The 11,743-nt window shown below is 55.4% G+C and overlaps 1 long non-coding RNA gene across 2 annotated transcripts; it reads left to right on the top strand.

The window, feature by feature from the left end:
- The first annotated feature begins 196 nt into the window (after window positions 1-196).
- LOC142092321 (uncharacterized) lies at window positions 197-11,249 on the top strand. 2 transcript variants are annotated; one of them, XR_012677007.1, is made up of 3 exons: window positions 197-333; window positions 8,211-8,289; window positions 9,718-11,249. It is a non-coding gene; the product is annotated as an uncharacterized LOC142092321 (long non-coding RNA). The 2 variants fall into 2 exon arrangements; XR_012677006.1 differs by lacking the exon at window positions 9,718-11,249 and adding an exon at window positions 8,642-8,722.
- Window positions 11,250-11,743: the final 494 nt, after the last annotated feature.

Below are 11,743 nucleotides of genomic sequence, written 5' to 3'. Positions count from 1 at the left end.
ACGGCAGGGACCTGGGGACAGCAGGGACCAGGGGGACGGCAGGGAGTGGGGGCCGGCAGGGACAGGGGAGACGGCAGGGACCTGGGGGCAGCAGGGACCAGGGGGATGGCAGGGACCGGGGGGACGGCAGGGACTGGGGGCAGCAGGGAGTGGGGGGACAGCAGGGACCTGGGGACAGCAGGGAGCGGGGGACAGCAGTGCTGTGTAGCCCCAGCTGCGGAAAACAGAAATGCAAAAAGTGTCATTCCTCTATCTCTCTTTTAGCTACCAACAAAGTCTTTACAGTGATTGCTCCTGCTGGTGTAGCCCAGTCCTGTTAACGAAACTGAAAAGGTGAGGACATAATTAAAATAAAGCTGAGGCATTGCTATTTTCTCTAGATAAAAATACTTCTTTGGTAAAAGCGGTATCAATAAGCTCTCATTTCATCTCTACAGCCCATTTCGCTTCAAACAGCCCATCTGTTAATACAGGTCTGGCGATCCTGAGCTTCGTTTGTCCTGACTGTCCCAGGGCAGCTGAGCCGACTCGGAAAGCATTTGGGGTTTCAGCCCCCCGCGTTGGCACTCGTTTATCAGCTGTGGGCAAAGGCAATTTTTAACAGGTTTGTCTTTGGTCAGTGAGAAGAGCTCTTCCACGCCACGTGGTAGCAGGAGATGCATCCGTACAGAGCTTTGCACCGGCTTTGCCGTGCCCAGCCAGCCGCCTTCCAGCTGTGCCGGCAGCAGCGGTGCTCCCGGGGCCGCTGCTGCGCCGGGGGCCGTGCCGGCTGGGGCAGGCAGCCGAGCCGAACCTGACCCAGCGCGGCGGCTGCGGGGAAGCGAGGCGTGATGCCTTCTTCCCTTTTCTTTTTTTTTCCTATTCCAATCACTTGTACCTCCGTTCTTGTTGCGCACGACTGCAGACGAAAGGTGGGTTGCCCCCGGTGAGCAGATGCTGGAGCCGAGGGTCCCGGTCCAGCGCTGGCTCCAGAAGCCCTTTGGTCTCCCCGAAAGCGGCTCCCCAAGTTGCAGATGGGTCTCCTGCCCCGACCGCTGCGGCCAGGACTGAGCAGGCAAGTGTGAAAATAACTCTGTCGTGGGAAGGAACGGGCTTCATCTCCTCTGCCTGTGCTTTAATACAGGAAATGTCACCTGCTCCTCCAGCTCCTCTCATAAACAGAGAATTTATCTGTCAGCAAGCTAAACCAATATAAGTTGAATAATATTTGTTGATTAATGTAGTCGATGAATTTCATATTTTCTTTAAAATATTTGCTGCATATTTCTGTAAATTATTCATCCAGTTTATAAGGCAAAGCAAATATTTGTGAATCGATATGAATTATGTGATTTATAAAAATGAAATATTCATGAGTCATTTTCATTATTCACCTCATCCTGGAATTGCTACATAAATCTGATCAAGCAAATAGATTTGGTGAAGCTCAGCCCAAATTTACGGATGTCATGGAGCTTGCAGGCTCCCACACAGCAAACCGGAGTGGATTTGGACCAGACGTTTGGATCGTGTGCTCCACCGCTGCTGCTCAGGCTGCCGTCCCGCGGCTTCGAGGAGGGCAGGAGAGGACGCGAGGGCTGAGCCGGCAGCGTGCTCTGCAGCGCCCGCTTCCCGTGGGAGTCGGCCTTCACCTGAATTTCAGCAGAGGCAAGGGCAGGAAGAGGAGACCGACGTTTTCCTCCCCTGACAAGGACGCCGGCGCTGCCGGGAGGTCGTGCGGCACCGCAGGGAAGGGTGCCGGGAGAGGTGTTTCGACTCGGAGGGATGACTGCAGACAGCGGGAGCACCGACCGTGCAAGATGAGTGAAAAATTGGACATGAAGCCTTGCCGTTGGGTGGCTTCAAACCCGGCACTTGCAGATGCCCTTTGGCAGCCTTCGGTGAGAGCGGGGTCAGCGTGGGTGCGCAGTCGTGAGAAGTCTCCCCGCGTCACCCCGGCTTCCCACGCATCCCTCCCCGCCTGCCTGTCGTGCCCGCTCTCCCACCCGCCGCTGCTGGGCTGCTGGGGCTCCTGCGCCCCTGGGTGCTGAGCTGCAGGAGGGACGGTTTCGCCCTCTGACCGCTCCCACCCACTGCGGGGGAGCCGTCTCTTTCCGAGAGGCGGGCTGCTCTCCCACGTGCATCCTCCAGAACGTCGTCTTTGCCCCCTACCTCTTCATTAAAAGCAAAGTATTTTACAAAGCGCTGTGCAGAGGTGTTGCCCAAACTGCTGAATGGTGGGAGCAGCGAGAGAAGCGTCTCATGAAGGACGTGCTTGAGTGAGGGGCATTTATCTCAGCCTGTGCTTTCCGAAAACCAAAAAGCACCTTGGCATTGTGAAACAAGGACGAATATGGAAAACGCTGACAGCAGAGCTGTGACTCCAAAGGAGAGCCCCCAGGACGGCGGGGGACAGCCGGCCCCCGGCTGCAGCTGCCTCGCAGGGACAGGGTGAGTCTGGGAACGAAGCCGGTGCCAGGCTTGGTGTTAAAAAAAAAAAAAAAAAATTAAAAGCTCAGTTAAGCAGATGCTTAACTTTTAGGACGTGAGTAATGCCTCCGACTATGCTGGGACTGTGGGTCTGCTTCAAGTTATGCGCACACTAAGTGCTGCTTGGACCAGTGCCACCCGGCGCTCGCTGCTGCTCAGTAATGAACTCGGCTTTTTCGGAAGCTGCAAAATGAGCACTCAAAAATTCAGCTTTGGGGACTTTCATATTTTCCAAAGTGTTAAAGTGCTTTCTTTTTAAATAGCAAGCTTCCATTTAGAAAATAGACTGTTCCACAGATAGCATTATACATCTTCTGCCACTGGGGTGTTTTGCTCAACACTGCGCGGGGACATCATAAAAACCATGTGCTTAGCCAAGTGGAATTGCTGACTCTATTACCCTGGTCAGAGAAAACCGTCTGTCTTCATCCCCTCCCCTATCCATCAGGAAGGGGCCGGTGGTTCGGCGCCGTTACCTACTGTGCATCCCAGAAATGCAGCTGGAGCTGATCAAGCTGAATTAAGTGGAAACTCTTTGGGGATGCAGAACCCGAGGCCGTGGCTCCTCTCCGTGTGTTGAAGAGGTTGGATCGACCCGTAGGATTATTTAAATCCACAGGAGGGAGGACGGGCAGCGTGGACCCCCTGCAGCCCTCGCCCGCGCTCCTGCGCTGGGGTGGCAGCCATCACAGCCAGAGCCGGCGGGGTGGGCTGCTCTTTTAATGGCATCCCCGAAAAGAGGGAGCCGTTCCTGCCGTGGCTGCAGGTAGCAATTGCTCCTCACCCTTGTGCGTGGTGAGGGCAGCCAAAGGACCGAAAGCCCCTGGCGCGGGGTGGGCATGCGGGGACGCCAGGGCAGTGGGGACCCCCAGGCAGCGGGAACCCCGGGCAGCAGGGACCCCCAGGCACTGGGGACCCCCAGGCAGCGGGAACCCCGGGCAGCAGGGACCCCCAGGCACTGGGGACCCCCAGGCAGCGGGGCCGGCGGCTGCACTGAGGAAGGACCTGGGGGCTCTGGGTCCCCGGCAGCTCCCTCTGTGCTGCTGGCATGCTCTTTTGCAGCCCCTCTCCCAAAGGTCACATTGCTGCCTGCACGGCAGAAGCAGCGATGTTTTATTCTGGCCAAGGCAGTTCCTGAGTTTTCGCATTAAACTCCAGACGTGTTCAACCGTGGGATGGCATTTTTCCCCTTGCCGGCTCTGGAATAGCCACAGAGAAGCCATTTATCAGCACTGTGTGTGCATCCAATCTCCGGGGCCCTCTGCTTCGCCTCCCGTTATCGGCCGCCTCTGCGGCACTTAATGAAGCAGCTATTTTGAGGTGACGGCCTGATGAATTTGAAAAGTTTTTGACCCTTTTATTGCAACATCTCAAATACCAGGTACCTGGAAAATAGTTTTAATGTTGCATAGACCATTATGAGCCAATGTATTTATTCTAGCTATTCTGCTCTGAGACGTTTCACAGAGTTTTGGAACAGCAGCCAGCAAACTGGAGTGGTGGGAGATTCAGCGGGTAGGGCTTTTCCTTACAGAGACGTCGCCATTGACTGCTCCTTTCCCATGCACCTTCTCTCCCACGCCTACCACGCGTGTCGCTTCGTTGTGAGGCTGGAGGTTGAAGCGGACTGTGGTCACCGCAGGCAGAGCCGGCTTTGCTGTCACGCCGGGGCTGGCCGTCCCGCGGCACGGCTGGCACCGAGGAGCTGCCTGCCCAGCTGGTCCTTTCCAAAGGGCGGCTGCTCCCGAGGCGAAGGTCCAAAACCCGCAGCCTGAAACGAGGGGCTTGCGCCGAAGCGTGAAGAGATGAAGTCTCACTGGCAGTGGAGCCCAAAGGGCGAGCAGAAGTCACCTGTGGGTGCCTTCCCCCTTAGAAAATAGGCTGCGATGGTGAACGTGGGGTAAGAGCAGGGTAAGGCAGCAGTGAGCGGTAGCCAGCCGGCCTGCAGGTCTTGCCCGGGCACGCTTCGTGCCGGCACGGCAGCACCTCCAGCCCCTGGGAAGGCAGGTCCGGTGCTGGCCACGGGGCACCAAGCAACAAGCCTCTTTTTCCAGAACATCCCTGGGTACGCCTTCCCCGTCAGAGGGCACGGCGGGCTGCTGAGCTGCTGAATAGCTGCCAGCTGCGCACGCGGGCGATGCAGCGGTGCCAGCAGTGGGAGAGGTCTACCTCTGAGCCCCTTCAACCTCTCTGCCGTAGCCTTGTTTCTGTAAAGAACATGTTCCCGCAGAACGAGCTCGTTGTTGGGAAACCCTCCGCTGAACAAGGGTGTTTCTGCAGGTTTTGAGGCACCGACGAGAGCGCAAAGCCCTGGGAAAACGCTCTTGATGAAAACGGAGCAGGTTCTCCCTGATCTCACGCCTGGCAGGAAAGCACATTTGGCTTACGTGCCTCGGCGCTGTGCTGGGCAGGGGCTGGGCCGCGCGGTGCCCGCGTCCCGCTGCGTCCCCGTTACCCCCCCGGCTCCCGGATCCGGCCGGGAGCGCCCCACCTGCGTCTCCTGCTCCCGAGCCGCGCGGCTCCCAGACCCGGCTTTCGGGGGATCCAGAGCCAACCTTCGCAGGTGGGGGGGAACCACGCGGGTTTTTCTGAAGCAGGAGCGGGGGGATGCGGGGAGGTTCTGCTGCTGCAGCAGGGCCACCGAAGGAGGGGACTGAGCTGGAAACGCCCCGGCACCACCTGGCCAGGGGCTGGGGAGGCTTCCGTGCTTTGGCCTCAGCTCAGGAACAATACATGGGTTTAGTAACGGAGAGGAATTGCACCCTCGGTTAGTGCAGCTGGAAATACACTTGCCAGCATTGGCCCCTCTCTGTTTGGGGTTTTTTCCCTCCTGGCTTTACATGGTCTCAACAAAATGAAGCACAGCACGCAGGGGAGGGGTCTGAACTCAGACAGCAAACTTAGTGGTGGTTTTGGATAATACAGAATTTTACACGAGGAAGTCAAGAGTTTGGTGACTTAGCGACGACTGAAGCTTTCAAGGGCAAGGCAGTAAATCGTTCCCTGTCCCTTGTTCGCAGCCCTGCTCCGGAGAGACTCGGGCTGCATCTGAAATGCCTCGCGGCTCCAGGGCCAGGGGATGCCTATTGAGTTATTGCAAACCTGTCTCAATAAATAGGGGGTCCCAGGTTCCCAGAGGCACAGCACGGGCAGCGCGGTCCCCTCGCCCAGGCTCGCACCGTCAGGGGGAGATCCCAGCCGCTTTCCCGGGTGCCGCAGCCCGTCCTCCCGCACCGCTGGCTCCCTCCGTGCGCCCGGCAGGCAGGAGAGCACAAAAAGCAGCTGCCGCAGCCTCTGGTCTCGGGGAGTTCTCTCTTCAAGTTTCTTCTTTTCCCCCATCTGCTTTGTTGAAGGACTTTGTTCCTTAGTAATTTATTTTTTAGAAGAAAACCAAGAAAAAAATCTCCAGTCCTCCAAGGGACATTAATTGTGGCTACTTTAGAGCATACAGGGCTGGTAAATTATATTTTTTGCTCAGCAGCTGACGGACTTGGAAACCACTTTTAACCCTCAAAAGCAAGGGAGAGGCATACCATCTCCCAGGTAAACCAAGTACACGTCTTCAAGCACCGGGATAATGCCTGCGTTCTCCACCACAGCGGGAAATCCCATAGCAAGGGCTGAGATTGCCGAAAGCAAAGCCCAAAGCAGCCCTTTGAGGAGCCTGGCCTCTTCCCCTTCCTCTCCAGAAACGCTTCTTGCAAATCCTCCTGGACGCCCCTCGCTGCCTCCCACCGCGGGACAGTTTGTTTGTCACCAGGAGACAAAGGCAGGCAAAGCCAACGTTAGCTCGTGGCAATATTGGCTATAATTTTAAGGTCTGTTAAATATGATTTAAATATTTTTTTACTCATTAACAATAATTTAGAATGATTCTCTTTTTTTCAGAAACTTCAAGCATGATTGTAATAGCTTTGTAATTTGGGGCTCTATCATTAAAATTAATGATATCCTAATGCTCTATGTGCACTAGAAAAGTCTGATCAGTTTTTTCCCTTTTATATATCATTACTAATAGAACATTTTAATGGCTGTACTTTCCAGCCCTGCAGATGGAAACCTAAAAATAGGAAGAAAGCCTATTTCATCACGCCATGCCAGCCCCTAAATAATTCAATTACATAGACCGGAATATCTGAAGCTGGGTGTGTTCCCAGCTGCAGATAACCAAGAGTACTTGGTATTACTTTTAGAGAAGGACTGGTTATGGCAAGGTCTCGCCCTCCGGCGCCCGCCAGGCCACTGCCAGGGACGGCAGCGTGCAGCTGCCGGGACTGCCAGCGTGCAACCCTCAGGGACGCCGGCTGCAGAGCCGCAGCAGCAGCAGCTTCCCCTCCCCGAGCCGGGGGCTGGAGGTGCACCAGGGTCCGGGCAGATCCTGCAGCGGGGCAGGAACGGGGCTCCAGAAATTCAGCCCGACTCGTAGTAAGTACAAACCATCCGTCGCAGGAGGGAAATGCCTGCGGCCAGTGTCTGGCGAAGGCCCCTCCACAAATATCGTGGGCTCCTCACTGAAACTGTCCCTCAGATGGCCCTTGCTGTGTTCTTCCTGCAAGCAAAGTCTGTCTCTCCCAGCTCTCCCCCGCCATGGGGAGGGGCGAGAGCACCACTACAACCGAAGCCTAAAGCTTCCCTAAAACCATGCTAAGTACCTGGTTCATTGCTCCCCACAGTCTTTCTCCTGCTTAGGTACTTTTAAAGCCTTTTATCATCCTACATACTCCTCCGGACAGCTAACTCATTTCACATCTTTACCTTCCAGAGTTTACCAGGTGTGTTGCTGCTATTTATTGGTTTACGCTTTGCCTCCACCAGCAAGAATTCACGATTAAATTCTCACTGCGGGTTTTTTTTATACTTCTTTCTTTTTCTTTGCCTAAGACAGTGAGAGATCATTCTCGTGTGCTCGTGTACAAAGCTGATATCTCCCTTTGGCGGCCGGACCCACGTGGTGGGTGGGAGGGGAAGGACGGCGCAGGTCGGTTTACAGCCTACGCGTTTTCTCACCTCAGTAACACACCATTTTGCTCCAGACCCGCCGTGTCGCTGCCGGTCCCCTGCGAGCAGAGCAGAGCAGAGCGCGGGCTCACCGAGGCGGAGGCGGAGGCGGTGACCGTGCCATCGCGCACCATCGGTGCGGCGAACCTGCCAACTGCGCCTGCCGGCGGCTGCTCACCCTGCCAGCGGCTGCCCATCCCGCCATCCCGCAGCTCCGTGGGCAGCACGTCGGCACCTGGCCGCGAGCGCTGCCAGGGAAAAAGAAAGGGCGGTCCGGGAGTTGCCCACGGAGGAAAGAAAAGCAACTTTTATATGTCTTTATTAACAGTTCATGAACCAAATGCAGAAGCGAAGGACGCAGCCTGCCCCGCAGCAGCAGCAGTCCCGTGGGGCAGCACCGCAGCTCCAGGCACTTAGCCCGGACCGCCGGCGCTGTCGGACAGTTCGCAGTTGATGTGACACAAAAGGCCAAAATAATTAATGTGGGCACAGCTCGTGCCTCGGGAGAAGCCCCCGGTGCCCCGGGCGGCTGGCTGCGCTTTCCCTCCTGCACCATCGTTTCCCACGGCTTTTCTCACGCCTCTCGCTGCCTGAGTTTGCAGACCCGCTCCCGGGGCAGCCCCCGCCTGTGCTCCGGGTTTGTGGGGATTCTCACTTGGCTCCAAGCAAACCAGGCACAGGCGTATCGTCTGCTCGTGGTAAATACGATGCTGAGATTTTCTCTTTTTTTTTCTCTTTTCTAGGTTTGCATTGCCTGGGCACTCCATCCCGGTGCAGCCGCGTGAGCAGCCCCAGGCCAGGGAGGACTGCACCGAGACCGAGGTTAGATGCTCACCTTTATGTTGAATATGTGTTTTACAATAATTGCCCAGTCTGAGCTTTTCTGTGGTTCCCCCGGGTGCCATATCCCACACACGACCTGGTACCACTGGATAGGGAGGGACGGTCGGCTTCCAGAGGGGGACAGGGCAGCCCTGGGACCTGCTCTCCTATGCCTGCAGTGAGCCCTCGCCGGCGCAGGGATGTCAAAGATAATTATTTAGTGGGATGGACCCAGCTCCCCCCCAGAACCCAGCAGACTGCGGCAGTTAACCCCCCTCCACAGCTGCAGGTACGTAGGCACAGCTGGCCTTGGAATGTGGCAATTTAAAACCGCCTTTTGTCTCTCCTGAAGGTCTCCTGAGGCCTGATCGTCTTTTACTGCCTAATAAGGAGAGTTTTTATATTTTGGCATTTCTTTTCCTGTGGTATTATCAGTGCTTGGGAGAAAAAGCCAAAGCAACAGAGAAAATCAGCCCAGCCGCAAGTTACTGGGCTCGAAGCAGGAATGAGTGCGGGAGCAGCCCCGGTCCGTGCTGCGGGAGCTCGGGCTGGCTGGAACGGGAGGCGCCTGCCAATGCCACACGCTGGGCGGGAGCGTGTTGACCCCCCAGCCCGCTGTTAGAGCACGGACCCTCCCTCCTCCATTAGGCAGATGAGATTCGCAGGGGTCGAAGCCTTGCCTGAGAAACGAGCGCGGAGGAACAAGCTGGAGACAATTAGGGAGACGTCAGAAATTGCGAAATTGGAGATGAAAACCCTCCGAGCGTGGATCGGCGCAAGGCGGCCGAAGCGAGGAGCGGAGCTGGCCCCGGGCTGGGTGAGGTGATGTTCCTGGGCAGACGAGCGAGCCCTGCATGACGTTTCCAAGGCTGTTTCCAACCCAAACCTCACACCTTCCCAGGCTGTCGGATTTGCCATCCTCTTCCTGCAGGGAGCCGCGGGCACAGCACGGCCACAGCTTTTCCCACGTGCCCGGGGTCTCTTGCAAGCCTGCGGCAACATCAGCAGGAGACCCTGCATCCCCTGGGAGAGCCGCCCCGCTGCCCGTGGGGTCACCGCATCCCCGGTTCAGCCCTTCGCAGGCGGGAAAGCTACAGCCAAGTTAGGCAAAGTGCAGTCGGATGGAGCTCGAGGGCTGTTAAATCGATTCGTCTGCTCTCAGGTATCCACGTCAGAAGGAAAAGAGGCTCTGCCGAGAAAGAAAAGTCAAGGGAGGTTGGAAAAAATTGCATTTATTTTCAGGTGGGACGCAAGCGAGGGCAGCTGGTGGTGGCCTCAGCCTGGCAGTATTGCGTCAGGTCTCCAAATCAATGTTTACCACCGGATGAGGCATTTAGTGTAGGTTATTCCGAGGAGCTAATATTGGCCAGCTGCTAGCTGTGAGTTCAGGAAAGAAAGAAAACACTTTTATTCTGCCTTGTCTTTCAGTTCCCAGGGTGGCGATGCTGTACAGCCAGCCTACGTTTCAGTTTGCCTTTCGCGTTAAAGTTTGGGTGCCAAAGGGAATACGTGATCGCCCGAAGAGCAGCATCCACAGCAGCGCGCTGTAGAATAATACATCCATTTCAAATTGGCAAGACCAGGCTGAGTAAAACAAGGTGCCGTTCCTTCCAAGACACTGATTTACAACCCATCAGCCCTGACCCCGCTGGCACTCTCCCTGCGAAAGGAAGCGATTATCTGCTTCCAGCCCTCCACTGAAACACGGTGCGAGGAATTTCACCTGCAATATTCTGTATTTCAATTACTCTATACAAGTGGCTTGCCCGAGTTCCTAAATGAAATGAAGCAGGCAGGAGCAGGCAGGGATGTGCGGGCGCCCGCTTTTCGGGGGGGACAAGGGGATGGCTGGATCTGCTGCTCGGCTCCCAGCAGGTTATTGTATTGCTCCTTTCCCCCTCGGGGCGAGAAGCAAAAGTCAGTAAGCAGAAGGCTTTCCACGCTCTGCAACAGATCAGAAAACCACAATATCTAAACGTTTGGACTTCTTGTTCCCAACCTATTGCTGCATTAAATGCTAATTAATGCATTAAAGATACAGCTTTTTAAGGCACAGTTATCTAAAAATACCAGGGTTGTCTCCTTTCATCATTTGAATGACACAGGTCTGAAAATGCGATATTCTGACTGTTGAAGAGGAAGGATTTCTTCTGTATTATGTTCACATGAGGATATCCTGATGCTTCTTGCCTGCCTGTCTTCGTGTCGGCTGCGCTCCTGCCTGCAGCACCCGGCCGTCCCCAGGCTCCTGATGTCTCTGTTGCTCCGTGGCAAGGTCACAGGCTGCGATCGTAGTGCAGGTAGAAACCCAAAGCTGGGTCTTTTCAAGGCATTTTAAGAGCCTTGGTCATTTGGTTCACGCTGATTTGCAAGAGTACATTGCTTCCCACTTGGAAAAGTACAAAACAAAATATTTTGGAAAAAGCAAACTGGGCCCATGGGATGAAAAACTATTAAAAAGAAAACCCTGGCCAGATTCCCAAGGAGCACCGTCGATTTGTTCAGCACTGGGGCTGCGGCCCGCAGCACTGATGTTTCCACCGCGGGGCTGGGACGCCGTGCTCGCTCCCCGGGCGCTGCACACGCGTCTCGCCCAGTGTCCCCCGGCTGCAGCTCGCCCCACCTCCGCGCCGCCCTGCCCCCGGCCGCCGGCGGCTGGCGAGAGGATTACCCTTTGCACTTCCACCGGCACGGAGGAAAACGGCTGTACAGCAACCGGGCTCTTCTGTGGTTTATAAAGGTGTTGATCTGCACATTTCTGAGAACAGGTCCTCAAGCACTTTGCAATATTTCCCCTGTGTACAAGGATCAACATTTTCTTAGGAATATGAATTTATCATCACGTTTTTCCCCCCCTTTCAGTAGTGAGAGGTTTTCCTGCCCAGCACGGGGAGAGCGCAGAGAAGAGCACGTGAAATCATGGTGTGGCCCTGCTGAGCTCCACGTGTGCTGTGAACAGCCATGGGACAGTCGGGCTGTGAATATGATACTTTTCTACAGCGATATATTCAGCATCTGTGTTCAAAATTGATACACTTTTCTATCTATCTTAAAAATACTAATCAGTTCTTATCGGTTGCATCAGACTTCTCCATGTGAGTACTGTTCCACTATCAGCCATACGCGTGTTACAGTGTGGTAAAAGGTATTAGAACATCTTCAAAGCTGTATTTTGCTCTTTGGAAACTGGCTTCCCAGTGGGTTGTCCAAACACCGGTTCTCGGGTCCACCATCTCCACGCGGGGAGCACAGCCCTGAGCTGCAGCCCCTCGGAAGCCAGCCACCGCGGGCACTGTGACGTGGATCAGGCAAAGGCTCCGTCTAATTGCACTCCATTTCCTTTAACGCATTCCCGGTTCTCGGCCGACGCTCTTTGAAGGATATTCCCAAGTGCAGGAGAAGGAGATAGATGGCTGAGACCTGCAAGCAGCCGTCTCCGAGCCCGAAATGCTCG

Source organism: Calonectris borealis, chromosome 23, assembly GCF_964195595.1.
Source record: "Calonectris borealis chromosome 23, bCalBor7.hap1.2, whole genome shotgun sequence".
NCBI classification, from domain to species: domain Eukaryota; kingdom Metazoa; phylum Chordata; class Aves; order Procellariiformes; family Procellariidae; genus Calonectris; species Calonectris borealis.
The sequence above is the reverse complement of the archived record's forward strand: the minus strand, read 5'-3'. Positions and strand labels throughout refer to the sequence as shown.